General features: G+C 35.0%; 1 protein-coding gene and 1 pseudogene across 6 annotated transcripts in view; one reads left to right on the forward strand and one right to left on the reverse strand.

Moving 5' to 3' along the window:
- Window positions 1–25,712, forward strand: part of SPAG16 (sperm associated antigen 16) — a 1,246,090-nt gene that overhangs the window by 688,062 nt on the left and 532,316 nt on the right. The gene's annotated exons all lie outside the window — the stretch shown is intronic.
- Window positions 17,274–17,393, reverse strand: LOC140512965 (U6atac minor spliceosomal RNA; annotated as a pseudogene).

The raw sequence follows: 25,712 nt of genomic DNA on the forward strand, positions 1-25,712 counted from the left end.
GCTTTCTTTCATCCCACCATTGAATCTTATGTAAGAAAGTGCTGACATTAGAGCTGCCTCCAGCACACCTATTGCTTTTACTTCTGCCCTGTTGGGCAAAATAGAACCAACTGAAATCCTTTCTTCTAATGACAGATGGACTTTCAGATATTCCTCTCATGCACGCTCTAAGTATTATCTTCTCTGTTTTAAAATGCCCAAGTTTCTTGAATTCTTCCTCATATTTATAGCATGTTCTCTAGTCTCACATTCTTGGTCACCCTCTTGTGGAAATGGCCTATTGGAAAATGACAATTCTACTTAAATTAATTTGCTTATTTAGTTCCATACCAATTAAACTATCAGATAATTATTTTCTAGAGCTGGATAAAATAATATCAAAATTCATCTGGAAGAACAAAAGGTCCAGAATATCAAAGGGACTAATGAAAAGAAATGCTTGGGAAGGTGGCCTAGCACTACCAGATCTCAAATTGTTCTGTAAAGCAGCAATTATCAAAGCCATTTGGTATTAGCTAAGAAACAGAAGGGTAGGCAAATGGAATAGACTTGGCACTCAAGACACAATAGGCAAGGAATATTGCAACCTCTTGTATGATAAACCCAAGGACCCCAGCTTCTGGGATAAGAACTCACTGTTCGACAAAATTTACTGGGAAAACTGGATAAGAGTGTGGTGGAAACTACACATGGACCCATGCCTGACACCATACACAAGAATAAAGTCCAAATGGATACACAATCTAGGTATAAAGATTGATCCCATAGACAAACTGGAGGAGCAAGGAATAGTGTATTTATCAGATTTATGGAGAAGGGAAGAATTTTTTACTAAAGAAGAGATAGAAAGCATTATGAAATGCAAGATGGATAATTTTGATTACATTAAACTGAAAAGTTTTTGCACAACCAAACCCAATGCAACCAAAATTTGGAGGGATGTAGTAAACTGGGAAAGAATTTTTACAGCTAATCTCGGGATAAAGGCCTCATTTCTAGAATATATAGAGAACTGAGTCAAATGTACAATAATACAAGTCATTCCCCAATTGATAAATGGTCAAAGGATATGAACAGACAATTTCAGAGGAAGAAATTAAAGATATCTATAATCATATGAAAAAATGCTCTAAATCACTTTTGATTAGAGACATGCAAATCAAAACAACTCTGAGGTACCACATCATAGCTATAAGATTGGCAAACATGACAGAACAAGAAAATGAGAAATGTTGGAGAGGATTTGGGAGAGTTGAAACACTAATTCATTGTTGGTGGAGTTGTGAGCTCATTCAACCATTTTGGAGAGCCGTTTGGAACTGTGCCCAAAAGGCTACAAAAATGTGCATACCCTTTGACCCAGCAATATAGCTACTAGGACTGTATCCCCAAGAGATCATAAAAATGGGAAAGGATCTCACATGTACAAAAATATTTGTAGCAGCACTCTTTGTAGTTGCCAAAAACTGGAAATCAAGAGGATGCCCATCAATTGGGGAATGGCTGAGTAAATTATGGTATGTGAATGTAATGGAGTACTATTGAGCCATAAGAAATGACGAACAAGAAGACTTCAGAGAGGCCTGGAAGGACTTATATGATCTGATGCTGAGGGAAAGGAACAGAACCAGGAGAACTTTGTGCACAGCAATGACCACAGTGTGCGAGAGTTTTTTCTGGTAGACTTGGAACTTCATAATAACACAAGAACTTAAAAAAAAATTCCCAATGGTTTTCTAAGGCAAAATGCCTTCCACACTCAGAGAAAGAACCACGGAATTCATTCTCAGAATGTAGCAGATCATGTTGTGTGTGTGTGTGTGTGTGTGTGTGTGTTATGTTTTGATTTGTTATATGATTTCTTGTTTTAGTTCATCTACACAGCATGACTATCGTGAAAATGTATTCCATAGGAAAGTATATGTAGATCCTATATAGAATTGTATGCCATCTTGGGGAGGGAGGAGAGGGGTGGGGGGTAGCTGGGGGGGGGGGAATCTAAGTTTTATGGTAGTGATTGTAGAACATTAAAATAAATAAATAAATAAAGAAGAAATGGCCTATTGGATCTATTTTTTCCTGGAATGTGATACTCAGCATTCAGCACAGTACTCCAAATTTGTTCTGCTTAGATTGCTTTCTTCTGGATACCATACCTCTCTTAGAATAGAAGTACTTTCTTTGGTCAGGGAATGATACCACTGAATATAACCATTCATTCAGTCATTTAATAACTATTTATTGAGCACCTTAAGTTCCAGGAATGATATAGTCACTAAATTGTATGTTTCATTTCACGGGTGTTCTTATCTAATTATACCTTCTTCATCCTATATTTGTGTGGCTGATTTTTGGAAGCAAATTGTAGAACCTCGTATTTAGCACTATCATATTTCATCTTATTCTATACCAGTCTGTCATTTTATCTAGTCAAAATCTTTGTGAATCTAGACTTGGACATCCAAAGCTTTACCTGTACCTCTGGTTTTATAAATACTGCAGAATTTGCAATATCCATCTATGATTTCCAAGATAAATTTTCTTTGAAATTTGAGAAGTCTAATGCCAATGCCTGGTCGTTATGACACAGTACTAGAGAACTCTCCATCACTGATATCTGTGAATTCGTGAACAAATGAACAAATGAAAAAAATTATAAACACTCTTTTCCAGGAACTGAAGTACTGGAATAACTCTCCCTATCCTCACTCTGGCATTCTGGGTCCCACATTTTCTGATCCTATTATGAATCTTCATCGAGTGTGTTATGGTGGTGATCAACCAATTGTTATCTCCCTGATACCAATAAAAAGGACTGAAGTGCAATACCTTCTCTCAAATTTGGCACACATTGTCATAACATAAATACATAAAAATCTAGCCCATAAAATGGGCTCAAGGTTAGCATATTTGGCAAAGGGGTACCTATAGCTCCTACTTGGATATCAATCCTTTTCTCCCTTCAGAGACTCCTCATGAATTTCACCTGTGGTGGCTTAGTTCTTGGCTGGGCTTCCAAAATCAATATTGAATCTTGAAGTTGCCTTTCCTTGGCATTTCTGATTATTATTGGTTTACAGCTATTCCTGAGACACTGTAACATCTCTGATAGGAAATCCAAATTGGCCAACCCTTTGCAGAGAACACGATATTTTTCTGGACAAAGAAAAGAGAGAAAAGAAACAGATGTTCTCTCCTTTCCCTTTCCCTCTGGCACCAAAGACCTTCTCCTACATCCAAAGTGATTCCCTCTCAAAAGCTTGGTTAGAAGACTGGTCTTCTCTTGCAACCTGAGCTTCTGAACTGGTCTTTTTTTTTTCTTTAATCAATCACAGTGTGCTATCCTGTCTATTTCATACAACTGCTTGAAACATTTGACCCCTTCAAAATGATTGAGGACTTCTTTTATACTTAGTTTATTACTTTGCTTTATTGGTACAATGGAAATGCATAGGAATTGTTCTCACTTATTCTTTACCTTTGATTGATTGATTCTGATACTCAGTCAAAGAGAAAGTCTCACTTGACAGAGGTATCAGGACTCCTAGTGTCTTATTAGGTATATTAATTGGGATTAGGCAAATTATCAATTCATTTGAGCTCTTCCATGACCTGAGACCATTGCATATTTATTTGGAGGTTTTGCATGCAGAAGCTTTGACTTTTAGGTCTTCCTCTGAGGACCTAAATTGTTCGTTCTCATCCAAAAGGATAGAAGAAAATACCTGCTTACCAAGAAAGTAATTTTCTGTTGTCTTATTCTTTTTCCCTTTTGGGGGCATTTTCCCAGTCAGTTACTTGACTTTTGAGTTCTTTGTCAGGGCCCAACTCAGGGCTGAGATTCAGATCAGCTGCTTAGTTCCCTTAGGGCCTTTAGTCAGAGGTCTCCCAGGGCTGCCACTCAGGGCTGAGATTCAGTTCAGAGGCTTAACCCCAAGGGATCTAGGTGGAGGGCTCCAAAAATTGAAGTTGCCACTATAATGGCTGCTGTGGGGGTGAGGGGTGACCAGACCACACTCCCCTCTCCTGGGTGAAGGAGCCCTCCCACTGACACTTGAAGATGTCTATGATGTTTGTGAGTTGAGCAATCTGGGAACTGCTGTAGCTGGTGGCTCCCTGAAGCCAGTTCAGGGTCCTATCCCTGCCACATTGGGCTGTGCTCTGTGTTTCCTGGGCTGTGCTCTAGCAATTCATTTCAAAAACCCAGACTTCTGTGTTCCACTGGAGTGAAGATGGATCCTCACCTTTACACTCAAAATAAGAATTTAAGAAATGTTTGTTATATCCAGTCAGTGAATAGTCCAAACAAATATTGGTAAGGAATTGGACTAGGCCTGTGACAGTAGAAATGGAGAGGAGAGGAATAAGTACATGAAGGAAGTAACCTAAATTTGCATTAGACTCAATCGCAATGATTTTGTAGCTTTTCAGCAAATTCAGTAACATGGAATTTAGAATGTAACAATTGGATCATGGTAATTACCTAGGTGGAGATAGTAGAAATTTTAAAGGGTTAGGAATTCTAGGGTGCTAATGGGCACACTTTTTCCATTCCAGTCCAATAGGGAGACAAGGGAAAACAATCTAGAAATAATAGACAAAGAGAATACAGAGGGGACATTGGTGGTGATGATGAGAAAACAAGAAAAAGGTTAGTTATTAGCGAAAAAATTTGGAGAAGTAGAAAGTGAGGAGGTTGTTGCTGAAGAAATAATTAGCTGATACAGCTTTGATTTCTGAGGTACAGCCATATTTGTAAATAGCTAAATTGTAGTATATAGAATTGCAATGCCAGGAGTTGGTCTGAATGTCCTTTGTTTCATTTAGAAATACTCAGAATGTACAAAATAATTTTAACATACACACACAAACATATATGTGCATATATGTAAATTTGTATGCATATAACATATATATATATACATATTTATAAATGTATACGTTGAAAGAATTTTAAAAAGTGAAGATGGAAAATAACTTCCTGGTGCTAAGACTTCTGATCTTTGTGACTGAAACTATGCATGGGTGTTTTTCTTGTCTGTAGCCTTTAAGTGGTATGCATTAACCACAATGATAACTTTAGAATCAGGATAATTGAAAGCATTTTTAGTCATAATTTTTGACAATCTATTTACCTCAATTTAAAGGCGTGGATTTGGGTTCCTTTTTGATGCTAAATTTTTATTTTTTAAAATTTGAATTAAGAATATAACAGTTCTCTCCCATTCACCTGCCATGCCCCTTACATACCTTCAATAAGGAAGAAAGTGACTGAAAGAAAGCAGCTTTTTAGAATATTCTTCCCTGCCCAGAGACAAGCTCTTAATGTGTTGCTCAAAAAGGTTCTTCAGTCAGAAGAGCTAAAAATGAAACTATTTAGAAATGAGGTGGTCTGAACTATTGCTTATGGAAGATAAATAGAATAACCTATAACCTCAAATTAAATAGAATCCTACTTCATGCTAGATCAAGAATTCATTTCTCTTCTAAATGACTATGGAAATAAAAAAATAATCTTTAAAAGGATTAGAATGAGTTGTTTCTCATCATTTATATGATATTCTTCATATGCATAAATGTCATAAATATTGAAAATCGATAGCTATTCATGTTGATAGCTCAGAAAACAATTTGAGCATTGTTTTTCTTGGCTATAAATCTGTGGCTGTCAAAGTCACTTTGGAAAGATTAATTGCAATTATCTAAGTATAAATCTTTAAAGAAGTAGTATTTTAACTTAGAAATACAAATCATATTTACTTTGATTTAGAAGCTTATAATTACTATAAAATAATGTAGACATTTTGGGCATCCTTATTTCCTTGAATTATTGGACTCTAACCAGTTTTCAATGATACATAATATGAAAGTTCCTAATGGACACTTGGGTGAAGTGGAAATACTATATTATAAATTATTCACTGGGAGGGGAGGTGTGGGCAAGATGGTGAGGGAAAGCAGGGACTCACCTGAACACTTCCACAAATTCCTTCAAATACCTCTAAAAAGTGAATCTGAACAAATTTTAGAGTGGCAAAATTCACTAGGAGACAAGAGTGTGGCAGATTTCTAGCCCAAGACAGCTCAGAAGGTTGACAGGAAGGATCTTTCACATTAGGCTGGGGGAGTGCAGAGCTTAAGGGCTGTAACAGTACAGACTCAGCCATAGCAGAGCAGGAATGGCCTGGGGGAATGAATCATCAGTGGTAGTGCCAATTCCCCAACTTCTCAGCACAGAACGAGTCTGGCAGAGCTGGGTGAGATAGAAGTGCAGGGCCCATGTCAGTAGCAGCAGCTACTCCTGGGGCTATCAGTCCACATCCTAAATGTTTGAAATTTATCTGCTTAAACTTCTAGGAGCCAAAATGGCAAAGTAAACTGTAAGTGCTCTCACTCTGCCCTTGTTTGACCTTGAAAAACCCAGAGAATATTACCCCAGGAAAAATGCTGGAATAGTGGAGCCAGCAGAAGGATATACCAGGCTTTAATCTCAGGAGTCTAGGGGGATCGAAAAGAAGGGTTCCTCTTGCTGTGGGCGAAGGGGATCAGCGTAGGACCAGAAGCATCCCAGCTAGCTCCACCTCAGCAGTCCAGTAGGAAATTCTGAGACCCAGTATGGGGAGTGGAACCAGTAAGTGCCAATGCCAGGATCTCAGGAATGCCTTAGCACAGCCAGAAGAATTGGTTAGACACGAGTGCAGACAGGGTCCACCAACCACTGAGCCTTCCAGTGTTCTAGCACAGCTCCAGGGGAAGAGGAGATCAGAACACCCCTCCCCCATACCTCACTCCATGAACTTCAGTGTAACCTCAGGGAAACTCAGAAAGACTTCACCTGATCTCAACCTTAGCACATACCAGGCAGCACTGACACTATAACCATATCTAAAACCTCAAAGGGAATATGAGCTTGTCTCAAGCCCAAAAAGCATTCTTGGAAGAACTCAAGAAGGATTTAAAAGACAAATTAGAGAGGTAGAAGAAAAACTGAACAATGAGCTGAAAAATACAATTGGCAAAATGCATAAAACAATTCACTAAAGAGAAAAGTTCCTTAAGTAAAATTGGCCAAATGGATAAGGAGGTACAAACCTAACTGGAGAACAATAACTCGTTAAAGGGAAAAATTTGACAAATGGAAAAAGAGGTACAAAAACTCACTGAAGAAAACAACTTCATTAAAAATTAGAATTGGGTAAGTAGAAGGTAATGATTCTATGAAGCATCAAGAATCAAACAAAATCTAAAGAATGAAAAAATAGAAGAAAATACAAAATGTCTCTTTGGAAAAACAACTGACCTAGGAAATAGATACAGGAGAGAAAAATCTAAGAATTATTGTTCTACTGGAAAGCCATGATCAAAAAAGAGCCTGGACACTGTCTTTCAAGAAATCATCAAGGAAAACTGCCCTGAAGTCCCAGAACCAGAGGGCAAAATAGTCATTGAAAGAATCCACCAATCACCTCCCAAAAGGGATCCTAAATTGAAAACACCAAGGAATATTGTGGCCAAATTCCAGAATTATCAGGTGAAGGAGAAAATATTGAAAAAGAAACAATTCAAATATTGAGAAACTACAGTGAGGATCACACAGGACCTTGAAGCTTCTACATTAAAAGATCAGAGTGATTGTAATATGATATTCCAAAAGGAAACAACCAAGAATCAACTGCCCATCAAAACTGAGAATAAACTTAAATGGATAGGCCAGAGCTCAACAGAAAATCTGATCTTCAAATACAAGACTCAGAAGAGACATAGGAAGGTAATGAAGAAAAAAAAAGAAAAAGTCTTATTATTCAATAAGAGCAAACTATTTACTTCCCTATATAAAAGGACGATACTTGTTAATCTTGAGAATTGTACATCTTTACTTCTTTATAGGCTTTATTTTGTTCTGTACTGTGTATTTTTTACTGTGTTCTTTTTTTCTACCTTCCTCCCCCTACCTCCAAACACAAGAAGGCTACAATTGAGCACTGATATGCATAGAGAGATATAGATAAAGATATGGATATAAATTTGCATGTATAAATATGTGTATATGTATACATGCTTATACATATATACACATAGTTACATATGTATATATAGACACAATCCTTTATGTAGACATATACACAGAAACCTATAGTTAAACATAAATGTACATACACTGATATACACATACATATACATCTATAATCATTCACATATATACACATACCATTCATATACATCTATGTAAGACTGTGTTATACTTGTTTGTGCTCTGTGCTCTGTTCCTCTGAAGGTGGATAACATCTTCCTTCATAAATCCAAGCTTTTTACATATTTTTCTAAATCTGCCAACTCATCATTTCCTACACTATTGCAAAATTCCTTTCTTATATTGTCTGGTTATTTTAAATAGCCTAAAACAATACTGATTTAAATGGCTGACATAAACAATACTTTCCCTGTTTTTCTCTTTGAATTAAATCTATTTTAGCTGAAACTTTGTCTGAGATCATGATAACTACACCTGCTTTTGTTCCTTAATAAATTCTACTCCTGATTTGTGTGTATCTCTTATTTCCTATCCTTCTTGACTCCTCTACTTTACTTCTACCCACTTCCTTGCCCTCCTATTATTTAACCTACCCCTTCTCCAAGGATCCTTCCTTATCCTCTCCCTCCCACCCTTTTCCCTTGACCTCTTGTTTCTATCTGAATGTAGAAAACTTTTATAGTCTTTCAAATACATATATATATACATATGTAGATATGTATTTACATATGTATATATATACAAACATATGTAGAGATACACAGATGCATACATATACATTTTACATGTATATATGTGTGTATGTTTATATCTGACTCAAATGAACACAGCACAAATGTCAACTACCAAACGGTAAATTTTTCAATTTGAAAAGGCTACATGCCAAGACCAAAGTGGAGAGAGTGTTGGTGCATGATTTTCTGTTTACAGATGACTGTGAACTCAATGCAACCTCTGAAGTTGAAATGCAACAAAGTATGGATCAATTCTCTGCTGCCTGCACTAATTTTGGCCTAATAATTAACACCAAGAAAGCACAGGTGCTCCATCAGCCACCACCACACCATCCATACATGGAACCATTGGTTACAACAAATGAAGAAGTTCTGAATGCTGTGGATAGGTTCACTTACCTTGGTAGTGAACTTCCAGGGATGTACACATTGACAATGAGGTTGACACATGCATTGCCAGAGCTAGCTCAGTGTTTGATAGGTTCTGAAGAAAAGTTGGGGAGAGAATAGGTAGTAGACTGACTACCAAACTGAAGGTCTACAGAGCCTTTGTGCTGACCTCATTGTTGTATGCCTACGAAACATGGACAGTCTATTAGGGTCATGCCAGGAAACTGAATCACTTCCATTTGAACTGTCTTAGGAAGATTCTGAAGATCATCTGGTAGGATAAGGTACCAGATACTGAAGTCCTTGCTCCAGCTGAACTGCCAAGCATTCAAAGTATGCTTCAGAGAGCGCAACTCCTATAGACTGGCCACATTGTTTGAATGCAAAATGTATGCTTGACAAAAAAGACTATTTTTTGGAGAACTCACATGGGGCAGGCAATCACATGGTGGTCAGAAGAAGTGATACAAGGACACTCTCAAGGTCTCTCTCAAGATCTTTGGATTTAATTGTGTGACATAGGAGACACTGGCACAAGACCGCTCAGCATGGCATGCCCACATAAGAAAAGGTACTGTGCTCTATTAGCAAAGTGGAAATGAAACAGCGCAAAAGAAACATAGGATGTGCAAATTTTGAGTAACCACCCCAAATATTCACATGGACTCTCTGTGCCCAGTCTGTGGTAGAGCATTCTGAGCTCATATTGGTCTGATCAGCTGCAGTTATACACACTGAAACTTCACTTTATCATGGTGATGTCATTTTGGTCCTCTTCAAAAACAAAAGACAACACCCAACCAAGTAGTATAGCATCCCAATTCTTAGAAGGAAAAGTTAAGGGAGTTACAGGAAGAAGTAGACAGCAAAACTATACTAATGAGGGAACTCAGTTACCCCTTCTCTTAACTTGATAGCTCTAACCTCAAAATAAAGAAGAAAGAAGTTAATGAGGTAAATAGAATTTGGGAAGAAGTAGACATGATACACCTCTGGAGAAAACTGAATAAGGACAGAAAGGAATATACCTCGTTCTCAGTGGTATCTGGTGTATATACAAAAATTAACCCTGTCCTAGAGCATAAAAACCTTACAATCCAGTGAAGAAAGGCAAAAATAGTTAATGCATCCTTTTCAGGTTATGATGCAATAAAAATTACATGTAATAAAGGATCATGGAAAGACAGATAAAAAATTAATTGAAAGCTAAATAATCTAATCCTAAAGAATGAGTGTGTCAAACAACAAATCATAGAAACAATCAATAATTTCATTCAAGAGAATCACAATAATGAGACAACATACCAAAACTTATAGTATGCAAGGATAGGAGAAGTTTTGTATCTCTGAATACTTACATGAATAAAATAGAGAAAGAAGAAATCAATGAATTGAGCATGCAACTGAAAAATCTAGAAAAAGAACAAATTGAAATCCCTAGTTAAATACCAAATTAAAAATAATGAAAACCAAAGGAGAGATTAGTAAAACTGAAATTAAGAAAACTGAAATTAAGAAAACTGTTGAACTAATAAATAAAACTAAGAGCTGATTTTATGAAAAATGAATTAAATTGATAAACCTTTAGTCAATTTGATTTTAAAAAAGAAGAAAACCAAATTATCACTATCAAAAATGAAAAGTGTGAAGCCACCTCCAATGAAGAGGAAATTAAAACAATAATTAGAAATTATTTTGCCCAGCTGTATGCCCATAAATTTACAACCTTAGTGAAATAGATGAATATTTAAAAAATATAAATTTCCCAGAGTAACAGAAGAGAAATTAAAATACTTAAGTAGCTTCATATCAGAAAAAGAAATTGAACAAGTCATCAATGAACTCCCTAGAAATAATCTCCAGTTCCAGATGAATTTACAAGTGAATTCTATCAAACATTTAAGGAACAGTTAATTCCAGTACTATGTAGACTATTTGGGAAAATTGGTGGAGTTCTACCAAATTCTTTTTATAATACAAATATGATTCTGATATCTAAATTGGGAAGAGCCAAAACAGAGAAATAAAATTATAACCCAGTTTCCCTAATGAATATAGATGCAAAAATTTTTAATAAGATATTAGCAAAAAGATTACAGTAATTTATCATGAGAATAATCCACTTTGATCTGGTAGCATTTAAACCATGAATGCAGGCCTGATTCAATATTAGGAAAAGTATCAACATAATTGATTATATCAACAAATAAATTAACCGAAACCATATGAATCATCTTAATGGATGCAGAAAAAGCTTTTGACAAAATACAACACCCATTCCTATTGAAAAAACTGGAGAGCACAGGAATAAATGGAGCCTTCCTTAAAATGACAAGTAGTTTCTACCTAAAACCATCAGCAAGCATTTTATATATATATATATATATATATATATATATATATATATATATATATATATATATATATATATATATATATATATATATATACATACACATAATGGTGATATGCTAGATGCATTTCCAGTAACATGTAGGGTGAAACAAGAATGTCCATATCACCACTGTTATTCACCATGGTACTAGAAATGTTAGCTTTAGCAATAATAGAAGAAAAAGAAATTGAAGAAATTAGAATAGGCAAAGAAGAAATTAAGTCATCACTCTTTACAGAAGATATAATGATATATTTAGAGAATCCTAGAGAATCATGTAAAAAGCTACTTGAAAAAAATAAACAACTTTAGCAAATTTGGAGGATGTAAAATAAACCCACATAAATCATCTGCATTTCTTTTTTTAAATTTAATTAATTTATTTGTTTTCAGTTTTCAACACTAACATATGTTTTAAACTTTCTCCTCCTTCCTCTCCTCTCCATTCCTGAGAGGTCATGCAATCTTATGTGGATTCTACAGTATGCATTCTTATTAAAAACATTCACATTATTCATGTTGCATAGAAGAATTAAAATAAAGTGAGAAACAATGAGAAAAACCAAAGCCAAACATAACACAAGAGAAAATAGTCTGCTTCATTCTGCATTCCAGTTCTATAGTTCTTTCTCTGGATGTGTATGGCATTTTGCATCAAGAGTCCTTTGGGGATGTTTTAGGTTCTTGCATTGCTGTGAAAGGCTAAGTCCATCAAAAGCAGTCCTCGCATCCTGTGGCTGTTACTGTGTATATAATGTTCTCCTGGTTCTACTCATTTCACTCAGCATCAGTTCATATAAATCTTTCCATGTTTTTCTGAAGTCTGTCTGTTCGTCATTTCTTGTGGTACAATAGTATTCCCTTACATTCATATATCACAACTTGTTCAGCCATTCTCCAGTTGATGGACTTTCCCTCAATTTCCAGTTCTTGGCCCCCACAGAAAAGAGGTGTTGTAAATATTTTTGTACATGTGAGACCTTTTCCCATTTCTTATGATGTCTTTCAGATACAGCCCTAGAAGTGATATTGGTTCAAAGGGTATGCACATTGTTATAGCATAGCTCCTAATTGCTCTACAGAATGGTTGGATCATCTGCATTTCTATATATTGCTAATAAAGCCTCAGAACAAGAGATAAAAAGAGAAATCCTTTTGAAAGTTGTTGTAGACACTATAAAATATTTGGAGGTCTACCTGCCAAAACAAATCCAGGGACTCTATGAGCATAATTACCAAATGCTTTTCACGCAAAGTCAGATCTAAATAACTGCAAAAACATCATCTGCTTGTGGGTAGGCTGAGCTAACATAATATAATCAACAATTCTACCCAAATATCTTTACTTATTCAGTGTCATCCCAAACTACCAAAAATTGTTTTATAGAACTAGAAAAAAAATCAAAATTCATCTGGAAGAACAAAAGGTTCAGAATATCAAGAAAATTAATGAAAGGAAATGCTAGGGAAGGTGGCCTTGCCATACGAGATCTTAAATTGTATTCTAAAGTAGCAATCATCTAAATCACTTGGTACTGGCTGAGAAGCAGAGGGATAGATCAGTAGAACAGGTTAGGTGCACAATACACATTAGTCAATGATTATAGCAATCTACTGTTTGATAAACCCAGAGACCCCCAGCTTCTGGGATAAGAACTCACTGTTTGACAAAAACTGCTGGGACCACTGGAAAATAACAAGGCAGAAACTGGGCATAGATCAATGCCTGACACTGTATACCAGGATAAAGTCCAAATAGGTACACAATTTAGGTATAAAGGCTGATACTGTAAATAAACTAAGGGAGGAAGAAATAGTTTGTCAAATTTAGGGAGAATGGAGGAATTTATGACCAAACAAGAGTTAAGAAACATTATGAAATGCAAAGTGGATAACTTTGATTACATTAAATTGAAAAATTTGTGCACAAAGCCAATGCAACCCAGATTAGGAGGGAAGCAGAAAACTGGGGAAAAAAATTTTACGGCTAGTGTCTGTGATAAATGTCTCATTTCTAAAATATACAGAGAACTGAGTCAAATTTAGAATACAAGTCATTCCCCAATTGATAAGAGATCAAAGTATATGAACAGGGAGTTTTCAGAGGAAGAAATTAAAGCTAGTTATCTATAGTCATATGAAAACATGCTCTAAATCACTATTGATTAGAGAGGAATGGCTGAACAAGTTGCAGTATATCAATGTAATGGAATGCTGTTGTGCCATAAGAAATGATGAACAGGTAGACTTTAGAAAAACCTGGAAAGACTTATATGAACTGATGCTGAGTGAAGTGAGCAAAATCAGGAGAACATTATAAACAGTGACAGCCACAGTTTGTGAGGACTGATTTTGATAGACTTTACCCTTCTCAACAATGCAAGGACCTAAAACATTTCCATAGGACTCATGATGCAAAATGCCATCCACCTCCAGAAAAAGAGCTATGGAGTCAGAATGCAGAGTAAAGCAGGCTGTTTTCTCTTTTGTCAAGTTTTGTTTTTCTCATGGTTTCTCCCATTCATTATAATTCTTTTCTGCAACATGACTAATGTAATACTATGGTTCATATGAATGTATGTGTAGAGCCCATATAAGACTGCATGCCATCTTGGAGAGGGAGGGGGGATTGAGGGGAAGAAAATTTGGAACATATGGAAGTGAATTTTGAAAACTGAAAATAAATTAATAAATTTGGAAAAGGAAGTTAATCCCTAGAAATTTCTTTGGATACTAATCATGACACATTTTGGTACTTAGAATCATTATTCTCATAACAAATTTCATTTGAGTATTGTATGTATAATTATGATACTAGTATGGAATCAACCCCTACATAAAAAACAATAGTCATAATTCCATACTAAATATTCACCTTGATTTTTCAACCTCTTTTATATATACAATTTATAATTAATAATTTTTAATTCTAAATAATGGTAGATGGTATGGAATGTTAGCCTGATCACTTTACATAGTAAGCACTGTATAAATGTTAGTTATTAATCAATCAATAAACATTTATTAAGTACCTGTTGTGTGATTGGAAATGTGCTAAGTACTGGATTATTATTATTTTTTTTGTGATTATTAATATTACTTTTTACAGTAAGGAAATATAATTGGCTTTTGGGTAGAGAAATGATACCATTATTAATTCTTAATAATGTTGATATAAAATAATAAATTATTAATGAAAGTTGGTAGCATTCTTAATAGTAATTCTCCTTCACTTCCTAAATACAACCAGTCATATCTATCTCACACATGAATAATAATAGCTAATAATTGACATCTATGCAGTACTTACTCTTTGCCAAATATTATGCCAAACACTTTACAATTACTGTCTCATTTGATCTTCACAACAGCCCTAGGAGGTACATTCTATAATCATCCCCATTTTACAGATGAGAAAATTGAGGCAAATAAAGATTATGTGACTTGCTAGGGTCACACATCTAATAAACATCTGAGGGTAGATTTGAATTCAGGTCTTCTGTCTATGTTCAGTGCTCTATCCACTGCATAGCTCAGCTTCCCTAAAGCACTGCAGTATCATAGTGTAGAGGGAGGGAAAATGCTAGTCTTGGAGTTGAACAAAGTGAATTGGTGGTCATCATCCTGTCTACCTGTCAGTGTGTTCACAAGGTAGTCACTGTGAGACTTGCAGATTCTCCTTTTGTAAATGAGAAAGTTGATGTAGATACATGATAGTTTGCATTCCAGGCATGACATTCTGTGACTAATTTTCCAACTTGGCCTCAGATTTTAATCCATTTGCTCTACTAAATAAATCTTATTTTTTAATATGATTCTCCTTAGCTCAAAAACTTCAATAGATCTCCTTGACCAAAAAATAAAATTCATATTTTAAACTCTACAATCTTGAATTCAAAACCCAATGTGATCCTACCTTTCCAACTTTAAATCCAATGACTCATCTGTCCAAACCCTGTGCACCAGTCAAGCAGCTCTCTTTGAGTAGACTTTATGAATTCTTATCTCTTACCTATTGCTCATGATGTTCCTCTTACTCAGAATATGATGGAAATTCTAGCAATGCTTAAAAGGATGGTCCATTTTCCATCTCTCCTCCAAATGGTAAGTGAGCTCTCCCTGATTAAATGGAAATAATCTCTATCTTCTCTGTGGTCTTTATTGTCTACAACCAGTTTTTTCACACATGCTTTATCTATGAAACTCAACTGTTCAGGCCTTGTATAGTTGTTGTAGTCATTATCTTTTGATAAGCAAAAATGCTTTTCAAATGAGATAAAGTTCATAAAAAGCACGTAGCACCATGTCTGGCACATTGTTGGTACAATAGAAATGCTTGTTTCCTTATCTTTTCATTTAGTTGGTGCACAAATTGTATCACTTCTCTACCCAAGAGGCAATCATGCTTTCTTATAGTCCAGTACTTAGCACAGTTCTAGTCACATAATAGGTACTTAATAAATATTAATTTATTGATCAATAATAACTATTTAAATATATATATACATATATGTATATAAATAACTTTACTATGTAAAGTCATCAGGCTAACATTCCATGTCATCTATCTTCAGCCCCTCTTTGATCTATCTATCTGTATCTCTCAGAACTTTCTTTGTTGTGGCTGTGGTGTTTTACTTTCCATCCTACACAAATTACCATTCATCCCTATTTCATTGTTTTTTTCTCATGCTATTATTCCTCTCTTCTATAATGTTCCTCATTTGTCTTCTCCTGACCAATCAATATATATTGGTTCCTCAAAATGAAATCTTTCGGGAAGCCTACCCTTACTTTTCAATCCAAGACTGATAAGAAATTTATAAATACTGAGAAAAGTCTTAAGTTGCTTTTAACATTGTTATTGGGCCTAAGGACAATGTACCTGTTATGTCTATGAAGTTAATCAGAGTAAGAAGTTTGAAAAGAGAAGACACAAATTTCTGGACAGAATTTAATCCATTGAGTTGGAAAGATATTATTTCCTGGGCTTTTTATTAGTTTTTGCATAATTTTGAGTGAATGGAGTTACTAAATCTCAAGTGTGGAGAATTTATAAAATGTGGAATGGTTGTTATAGGGTAATAGTCAATAAATAATATATATCTAGGTGTTATTAGAGATGAATGTCAGTCAATTAGACAGTCAACAAATATTTATTCAATTCTGTATATGCCAGACACAGTGTAAAATGCTGGAGATGTAAAGAAAGGTAAATGAAAGTCCCTGATCTCAAGAAACTCACAGTCTTCTAGGGGAAGCAGCACCCTGCCAATTTTGTACAGACAGGCTATGTACAAGATCAATTGAAAATAATCAACCAAAGGAAGGCATTTGGAGTGAAGGGGGATTGGGAAAGACTTTCTGTAGAAGGAAGGATTTTAGCTGGATCTTGAAGGAAGTCAGGGAACCCATGAGGCAGCCACCAGAAATATAGGTGTGCAATAGTCTAGGTGTGAGGTGATGAGGGCCTGCATTAGAGAGGTGGAAGTGAGGATGCTAGGAGACATTTCTGAGATATTATAAAGGTAAAATTTATAGGCCTTTGTAACAGATTAGTTATGGGGTGGGGGTAGGGAGCAGAATGAGTAACTGAAGACAGCACCTAGGCTGTGAACTTGAGTGACTAGGAGGAGTGCGGTGCCCTCAACAATAATAGGGAAGTTAGTAAGATGGGAGGATTTGGGGGAAAAGACAGAGTGACCATTTTTGAATCTGTTGAATTAATACATGGTAAGATGCCATTGAGTAGATGACAATGCCATAGCCACTTTTGTGTTCTAAAGGCCACAAGTATTTCTTCCATCCTCGTGAAAGTGCTAACATGTCATTCTTTCATCTTTGGATAGTTCTATATCCAAATTTTTGTTCTTAATTGTTTAATGACTGGGCCTTGGTCACTCATTGGGATTTTTGCCTCCCTCTTCCATTTTTAGATGATGAACTATATTGAAAATTAGTTGAACATAACAAATCTTCAGTTGCTTTCCTGTGAATACTATGTGAGATTAAAAAAAAATAACTTCCAGAGCTGAGTTTTAGTTTTGGGTATTATTTGTTTGTTCTGATTTTCTAATAATAGTTATTGAAATAAAAGAGAAGATATTTAGTTATCTGTCCAGGCACAAGCCCGTCAAGATTGGTTTCATCCTTCTGCTGGTCTACATCTAAATAATCTTAGGTTAAGAATCTCCAAGAGAAAAAATAGTACTATCGATTTTTAGGTGTTATAAAGTTCATTCAAAAATGGAACTAGAGATACCTCCTGTCTGTGTTAACCTTCTTTTCTCTGTAATCTCGCCATTTCAGGAGGATTGATATTGAAAAAAACATTCCATATTGGTTAAACTTCTCTAAGATATGGAGATCATCAAAGACTATGTCTACTCCCCCTTTATTCTAGTCATTAACTGATTTAAATAGATCCAGTTGGAGCTATTGTAATTGAAAAGAGGACTTATATTCTTATTTGCATACTTTCTCTAATCTGATGTTAATTTTGACCTTTGCTCTAACCCATCAATAATGTTATGATGGACAGCTAATTCTGGAATGACTCCCATGTTAGTAATCAGTCATGTTTTTATCTGTTAAGATATTTTCAATATCTTAAGGACCATTTTACTTTTTGATGCTTATCATGTGTAACATTTTGAGTCTTCTTAAAAAAAAGTATTCATGATATAATGATATGATTAACCTATGAGGTTTTTTCCTCTCTTATTAAACTTCTTTTCTCTCTTACTCTCAAACTATATTTTTCAAGATATATTTTGTTAATGTCCCCATGTTCACTTTTATATTGAAAGAGCTTGGTGGATTTTGTCAAATATTTTGGAGAAACTCTCTATTTTTCCATTCTCTGACAAAAAAATTAGCTCATAATCTGTAATTATCTTAATAATGGTCATTTTATTTATGCTTATCTGGGGCAAAATAGCCAAATACCACATAAAGTGATTTTTCTTATTCTCATTTAAGTGCAGGATGATATCAAATTCAGTAATTCCTTTATTCATCTAGCTGTCTGTCATACTTTCATTTATCTGCTACATCTTAATGAATACTGGTTACATTTATAATGAAAATACTGATTGGATTGTGATTCAGTCCCTCTGTTAAAGTGTATCTTGGGAGGGCCACCCAAAATGGTGGAGTTAAAGGAAGCAGTCCAGCCTGGTACCCCCCCAGACAATTACTCCAAAAATGTCAGAGGTTTTCCAACTGAGTAGTGAGTGATTGGGAAACTAAAGAGAAATCACAGTGGTCATCTTTCAAATACGAGATCAAAAATTCAACCCATAGACAAGTAAAAAGAGAAAGAATTATAGAAGAGGGATGATGTGTGATTATGGGGTCAGAGGCTAGGATCAGAGCAGGACTGTATTGCTGTCTTTCTAACCTAAAAAGAGTCCTTGAATTCACTTCCCTAGTGAAGAACAGGAATTCAGCACTGCTACTCTGATCCCTAATGGGGGATCTAAAATATAGGTCCTGGACAGTGACTGTGGTACTATCTCTCTAATCCAGGAGAGAGGGTAATGGAGCCAGTTTCTAGGAGTAGAGTATGGTAGCCTTATTGTTGCTGTGATTCTAGTATCAGAATAACTGATAAAATGTGTGTGTGTTCGTCCTTTGTTGCCGAAGAAGACCATGCCATCAGAGAAATAATGACATGACTTGCACTTGACTTTGTTTTGAGTGAGGGCTGTGACTTAGAATATGGTCTTCTGAAAGGCGATAGGACTAGGATTACAACCAAGAATTACCTACTCAGAAAAACTAAATGTAATCCTTCAGGGAGGGAAATGGACATTTAATGAAATATAACTTTCAAGCTCAAAAGACTGGAGCTAAATAGAAAAAAATTAACATTCAAGCACAAGATTCAAGAGAAACATAAAAAAAATATGAAAAAGTATTCATAAGCAACTCAATGATGATGCATGTAACTCCTATGAACTTTATTATTATTAAGGCAGATTAAGGCAGAATTTATTATGCTTCAGCTGAAGTGGAAAAATAAAAGCAAGAGTAGCAATCATGACCTCAGACAAATCAAAAAGAAATCTAATTAAAAGATATGATCAGGGAAACAACATTTTGCCGAAAGGTAACATAGACATTTAAACCATATTAAAAAAATTACCTCAAGTTTCTCTGATAAAGGTTTTGCTTCTCAAATGTATAAGGAACATGACCAAATGCACACATATACTTTCATATATATATATATATATTATATATATATATATATATATATGTATATGTATACATACATGCATACACACATATATGCCATTCCCCAATTGCTTAATGGTCAAAGGATATGAGCAGGCAGTTTTCAGAAGAAGAAATCAAACGACTAATAGTCATATAAAAAAATGTCCTAAATTCCTACTTATAAGAAAAATGAAAATTAAAACAATTCCAAGATACCACCTCACACCTATCAAATTAGCTAACATGACAGAAAAGAAAAATGACAAGTGCTAGAGAAGATGTGGAAACATTGTAACACTACTGCATTGTTTGTGGAATTGTGAATTTGTCCAGGCACTCTGGAGAGCAATTTGGAACTATGCTCGAAGAACTATAAAACTGTGCATATCTTTTGACCCAGCAATTCAACTAGGTCTGTATCCCAAAAGGATCAAAGAAAAGGGAAATGGGTCCATTTGTATAAAAGATTTATAGGAGCTCTTTTTATGGTGGCAAAGAAATGGAACTATGGTGGCACACATCCATTAATTGGGGAATGACTAAGTAAATTGTGGTATATGATTTTGATACAATACTATTGTTCTATAAGATATTATGAACAGGCTGGCTTCAGAAATACCTTGGAGACTTACGTGAACTAGTGCCAAGTTAAGTAAGCAGAACCAGAGGAACATTGTACATAGTATTAGCAAGATAGTAAAGATGCTAAACTGTGAAAGACTTAGCTGCTCTGATGAAGACAATGATCCAAGACAATTCCAAAGGACCTATGATAAAAAATGATATCCACCTCCAGGGAAAGAACTGATGAGCTCTGAGTATAGGTTGAAGCATACTTTTTAAACTTCTTTGTTTTTATTTGTGTTTTATCTGTTTTTCAACATGGCTAATATGAAAGGGTTTTTTTTTTTTGTAATACTTCATAATATAACTTCATGTATAATCAATATCAAATCATTTGCCTTCTCAAGAGAAAGTAGGGTCAGGAGGGAGGGAAGAGCATTTGGAACTCAATGTTTTTTTTTTTTTAAATGAATGTTAATTGTTTTATGTGCAATTAGGAAATATTTAATGAAGTAAATTTTATATTTACACACACACACACACACACACACACACACACACACACACATATATATATTTAAAATGCTAGACTTCCCAACTGCAGGCTTTATGAACTCTACATGTGATATTATGGTGATGACTTTATTAAAACTATTGATAAGCTCCTAAAATAGCAGAGAGATCTATGGAAACTTAAAGTATGAGATATGAGTGGAAAGTAAGATAGAGTCAGATCAAGCGGCCCAGATAATTGACCCCTCAGAAAATCTCCTGTCTCTACATGAAAAGTGGTATAGAGGAGAAAAGCAAAAACAAGATGAAATCTCTGGGTTTCCCAAAGGGAGAAAAATTTTTTTTCTGGAAAGCATCTCTTCATTTCCTTTTCTTTTGAAAGAAGAGAATAAGGAAAGAATGGGTTCCTAGCCAGACTTTGCTTCACAACAAAATGTGCTGGTTACATGCATCAACATGGATCTGGGTAATCATGGGCAAGTTTTAATTGTGGTGATACTCTGCCTTCAGCATAGTTTATTATTTGAATGTGCAAGGATATTTGGAATATGGAAGTTGTAGTACAATGATTACTCATCTGTCGTTTTATGAAGAACATCTATTATATTACATAATCATGTCATAATTGTGTCTTTCAGGGGATTTAGTATATGCTAAATTTTTACCCCTTGTAGTGTTGTATTGCACACTTTCTCTAATTTCCTTTCAAAATCCTCATTGGCCAATAAATCTGGGCTCCTTAAGAATGATCTTTTTGTAATTTTAGTTGACAGTGACCTGATATTCCATCATTATCATAAAAAACCTTAATTTTCTGAAAACAAAAATGCAGGATTCAGCTCTATTATTACTACAGTTCTACTCTACTATAGATGATTCACAGTTAAATGAAATGACTACTTTTTATAATTGAAAAATAGTGTTGTAATATATTGTCATTTTCTGGAAATTAAAAAAAATGTCTGAGCAACGGCAGTAGCAGGCAGGATGAAAAGGATAACGTGCCTCACTTCCTCTGACATCTTTTTTATTTCTTCCCCTAACTCTCTATATTTTGAAAGCTTTTCATTTCCTGCAATTTGGAGTCGTCTGTCTGGAGACATCTATTAAAAATTTTATTCCTCAATTTTTATTGATTAGAGTTATCAATTAGATAATATCAATTCTCTACTTTTAGAACATTTTGATGTTGAATTCTCAAGGATAGTTTTAGGTTTGAATTTGTAACGCATTGATTTGTCGAACCAGGAAAGCATTGTACACACAGTAACAGGCACAGTGTGTGATAACTGATAGATTTAGCCCTTCTCAGCAATGCAAGGAACTAAAACAATTCTAAAGGACTCATGATGGACAATGCCATCCACATCCAGAGAAAGAACTACGGAGTCTGAATGCAGAATGAAACAGACTATTTTATTTTTTGTTTTGTTTTGTTTTTTCTTTCTCATGGCTTCTCCCATTTGATCTAATTCTTCTATACAGCATGACTAATGTGAAAATATGTTTAATAGGAATGTATATGTAGAGCTTATATCAGATTGCATGCTGTCTTGATGTAGGAGGGGAAAACTTATGAAAGTGAATGTTGAAAACTAAAAATAAATGAATTAACTTTAAAGAATACATTGATTTGTCATGTTAATTTACGAAAGACATTAGTCTTATGATTTGTAATTCTAGCTACCTAATTGTATCTTTTGCAGCCATATATGGTTTCTATTGCTTTGCTGAATAATCTTCATCAACCTAATAAATCCAATTTTAATTTTGCTGTTAGCATTAGCCGTTTTGTAAGGTCAATCCCACAATAAACCACTTTTGGTTTTGGTCAACAATGGTATAACCAACAATATATATATATATATATATATATATATATATATCTGTTGTAAAGTGAAGTTTGTTCCTTTGAAAAATACTAGCTCATATTATTTGAGTAGTGATAACCGGCCAAGTTGGCCAAGCCTATGTCTTGATTTCATTCCTGTACATCAAGGAAATGATACAGTGTTCTGTTAGAACTCTGTTAGATTTAATAGCCAAGAAAACACATTGTTTTCCACTTTCCACTGTGCTGGAAGTGCAGATAATTAGACTCAGTACTGACCCAACCTCTGATACTTAATCACTTTATGAACCTGGGCAAATCACTTAACTACACGGAGTTCATTTCTTCCTCTGTAAAATGAAAAGGTTTAAGTTCTAAGTCTATGATCCTCTGGTCCATTCTCAATTCTGTTCAGCCATGATGATAATAAGTTTTTAAGGGTTGGTAAAACCATAGAGGCTAAAGACTGTCTCCCTGGAAGAGACCACACTTTTAATTACTTGTAATTAACACTGTTATGTTGTGTGTAATGTTCTTTTGGGATTATCTATTTTAAGTACACTTTATTCTTTACAAACTTAGAAAACATAGATACATCTTTTTAAAATCATTTGAAACAGTGCCTTGTTTTTTGCTATTTCATTTTTAGGGAGCATCTCTGGATTTTTGTTTTAAATACAGATTTTTCAGAACCTTCAAATTATTCAGCTCTTCCCTCCTCAGATTTAAATGTGTAACTCCTTAATTTTAGTTCTCATTTCATATAATCTGAGTTTAATAATTATTTCTTATAGTTGTCCTGCTTTAATTTGCAATAGATAGTTGTATAATTTGGAAATGAGGATCCCTTTGGGAAAAAGCAATTTGAAGTTCTTGTCCATAAATAGTAGGATGTTTCCGACTGTGTTATGATTTCTATCATAAATGTATAAATAGCTTCACACTATCATTTGTACACTCTTGAGTTGTCTACTTTGGTGGTAAATTCCATTTTCATCAAAGCATTTCTAGTAAATGTGAGATTGGTATTTTTAATTTATTCTTAAAAATTCTACCTTCTTATCATACCAGAAGAGTAAGGAAGGTGACCCAGTCTGCTGTCGTCCATGTCAAACTGATCACTGTTCCTGTTCTCATTAGGATCAGCTTCCAACCCTGTGCTGCTTAATCTGTTTCATAGATTCGCAACAGCAATCTCTTCATGCTAGTTGGAGTGCTAACTCATTCAGAGCTTAACTCACCAAAGCTTCACAGTTCTTGCCAGGGTTATGCCGATGTCATAACAGTTTCAGGGCACATAGATTCCCTACTCCATATCACTCTGCCTTTTATGTCATTCTGTGCTGTTTGTCCCCCTCCTGACATGGATGATGTTGGGATTTGAGAGGCTTGTGATTGTGCCACCCAAGCACTCATATAGACAACTTACCCCCATAGGGATAAAAGTAGACTTACTGTGGGGATGGTTTACTTAGGAACTGTGTCAAAAGCTAAAGTTTCATTTGGTTTACCTGGTTGGGGGAATGATCACTAGAGCATTGCCTCAAGTTTCCTCCCTGAAACCAGAGGCTTCACTATTGTACTCCTGAGTACTTAGAGGCAAAATCTATCTAGGGAAGGAAAGAATGAGCTGACTATTACTTCAGATGTCTTCATGCACTCTTTGAGCAGATGTCAGCTCTAACAAGTACAAAACACATGAACACAAGCTAGTTTATGTATTATGAGACTTATTTCATTAATTTTTTAAAAATATATTTATTTTAAATTATTAATAAGTGTGTTTCTGACAATAGATTGTGTAAACGTTATTATATGGAATGCAAAGATGAAGAAACTGCAATTGACAAGGATCAGTGGTCCTAATCAGAGCCAGGTCCTGATGTCTGATTTTTAAAATATTAAACTCAGTGTTCTTTCCACTCTTCCAGGCTAACTCCCTTCATTTGGAAGCATGGTTCATGTCTGTATAACACTTTCCTGCAATATTGCAATAGAGATAACAGCACACCAGACGTAGGTACCTTATATAAAATGCATTGCATATTCAGTTACACAAAAACTCATAATAGGGGATCAAAAGTAACTAGAAATTTTCCCCCTACCTATGCATCAGTAAATGGGTGACATCCTTGGGCTCTCTTATTCATGACTTCTACTATATGAATAGAAATATGAACTGGAATCTTAAACTGCTGTTAACTGTTAATGGATTCTAGTTGGAAATTAGATAAGTCAGGTGATTTTGTATCAAAGAAAGAGCTGCTGCAATGGATGCTGACATACATATCAATGCTTCTCATTTGGATTCAAGCTCCTGTGGCCTGCAGCAATCTTTGAAAATGGCATTTCCTTTTTTTCCTCTCATTTTAAGAGTTCAGAAAAGTGAGGGTTTGCATAAAATTTCAAGTTGTCAAATGATTTTCTTTCTCTTGACACAGGGAAATACTTGTCTCTTATCATGCATGTATGCATGTGTATGGGGGTGCCCATACATACATACTCTGCTCACAGCTTACTTTCTTTGATCAACTTCAGTTAGAATATGAACACAAGTCACATAGTCCTTAAACAATGGCTCTTCCATGCAAAATGTCTCTAGGGCATTGTATTGAAGTCAGTAGCTACTAAATTGTCTTTGTACCTCCTCAAGAAGCGTTAAAAATATAATTCAAGATAACATCCCTCTTCTTTTAGAAAAAAAGCAGTTTCCTTTGCTTTCCCCTTTGCATAATTTTCCATATAATGCATGGTTCATAATTTGATTCATCTGCATTCCTTATTATAACTTTAGTAGAGTACCTGAATTCTTTATACAAGGAGTCCCCAAATTACACATGGATTAGGGTTGAAAGACACATTTGCAACTCAGTTGTCAGAACTGGGAACATGGTGTATTTTTTTCCTCCAATGGATCAAAAGTAAAAATGGCTATATACTATGAAGCATTTTAAGTGTATATAACTAGTACTATTTGACCCAATCTTATCATGGCCTATAGAAAAAGTTCATTACAACTTCTAACTCAAA

This window comes from Notamacropus eugenii, chromosome 6, assembly GCF_028372415.1.
Source record: "Notamacropus eugenii isolate mMacEug1 chromosome 6, mMacEug1.pri_v2, whole genome shotgun sequence".
NCBI lineage: Eukaryota > Metazoa > Chordata > Mammalia > Diprotodontia > Macropodidae > Notamacropus > Notamacropus eugenii.